This window comes from Engraulis encrasicolus, chromosome 2 (genome assembly GCF_034702125.1).
Source record: "Engraulis encrasicolus isolate BLACKSEA-1 chromosome 2, IST_EnEncr_1.0, whole genome shotgun sequence".
NCBI lineage: Eukaryota > Metazoa > Chordata > Actinopteri > Clupeiformes > Engraulidae > Engraulis > Engraulis encrasicolus.
This window is the reverse complement of record NC_085858.1, coordinates 11,754,677-11,756,586: the sequence shown is the minus strand read 5'-3', so window position 1 is coordinate 11,756,586 and position 1,910 is coordinate 11,754,677.

Sequence of the window (1,910 nt, the reverse complement as noted above, 5' to 3'; positions counted from 1 at the left end):
GGGAAAAGGGGTGTTCCACGGGGGAGTTGACACAAAATTGATTAGTGATTGGTGACAGGACATTTACTCTTTAGCTGATTTTTTTTGTATTCTACAGAAGTTTTTTTTGTTGTTCATATATTTTTTTTCCTTTTTGTATCATGTTTTTTTGGAAGAGGGGGATTAACTTTTTTGGTGTAGAGAACAGTATGTGTAAATAGTATGTGTGGTTGTGTGTTGGGGATTACTGTTAAAACAGGGTGTATAAAGTTAACAAATCTTACTGGTAAGAACAATCAGATGGAAGATCTATAGATGGACACATTACAGTAAAAAATTAAATGCATTAAGGTTGTCTGCCAATTCATAATAAAAAATACTTCCTTTTTAATGAAATTTCTGCCATAACAATGATGACTGATGCCTAGTCTCTGCAGTAGGTTTGCCACAGTGTGGCAGTGTCGTCAAAAAGCGAATGTTCAATTGCATAAAAGGCTGAGATCTCGCTATTATATGTAATTGCATATATGTATACCATGGAATGTCCAGAGTCACATAACACAGAGCTATAAAAGAAAAGATAAGAAGAAAAACATTATTAATTAATTAATAAAAAAGTAATTTACCACAAGGATAGCGTAGCCATTTGTACAATTACCATAAATCATAATTTGAGGGATGTTGATGACGAGGAGACGGTGGTCTTAGATGAGATAAAGAGGAGATGGTTGTTGTTTTCTCTGCTCTTCGTTAAACTACCTTTTGGTCATTAGGAACAGACATGGAGCCGCAGGCGATCAACAAAAGACCTTCCATCGCTCCAAGTTTTGTTACCATGTTTACGGGTGAAATAAAGTCAACATTTTAGTCATTCATGTTCTATACTCATATTACAACAGTTTATAAATAAAACCGTGGCACTGATATATACTACCTCTCCAGAGAATCAGACTGGTGTGCAAAAACGACAAAAAAAAATCGAATCTTATGACATAAAATAAAACATAGCTGTTTTTGCGACCACAATATGTTTGTATGGGTGCGTGTGTATGCGAGTGTGTGTGTGTGTGTTTGTTCTTCCTGAGAATGATGGATGGGACGACAGACAAAATACTCAGTGTGGTGGCATTTGGTACGCATCTCTGACATAGATTTGTTATATTCTCCAAAGTTGACATAAAATAAATGTCATTGAATATAGTCATTTTATTGAAAACTCTGTTAATTCATTCTCACATTAAATGCAAAATGATTTATTATACATAAAGAGAGAGAAAGACATTGAGAGAGATACATGAGCATATATTATTTCTTTGTAAGTCATTTAACATGGGCATAAACAAGATATTCCATGGTTCTAGATATTCCATGGTTCTATAACTTGAGAAGGGACCGGGTTCATGTCCCTTCACATACCCAGATGATTGACATTTTTGCTCTCAGGAACTAACTTACTTAGGTTTTTCTTTTAATCTTACTTTGCTGGGCCAATATTGGTTTCCAGTTTTAAATCTCATTTGTCGAATTGGCCATTTTGTTCATTTCCACAGTCATTTTGAGCCGTCAGTCTGAACTCTCAATTTGTCACACACTGTGACCAGTTTAGGGCTAGTCTTTTGCTTTTTTTTGTTGGTTTGTTTAATATAAGGCCCGCTTCTATGTGTGAAACGTAATGTTGGTATTTACACATACTGTCTGTTTTCTGTCTTTTTCTTTCTTGTTTGTGTGTGTGTGTGTGTGATGTGTCTGTGGCTTCTATTTTGGTTGTACGTCTGGTATTTTATTTCTGATTTTGGAGCTTGCTGGTTGTGTTGAGTCTGTCAAACTAGCTGTATGTTAACTGTGCTTTCCTGTGCGTCGTGATTAGAATGATGCGTGTGATTTTTTTTTCTCTGTTGTGAAATGCAGATGACATGCAGAAGTTGGTGATC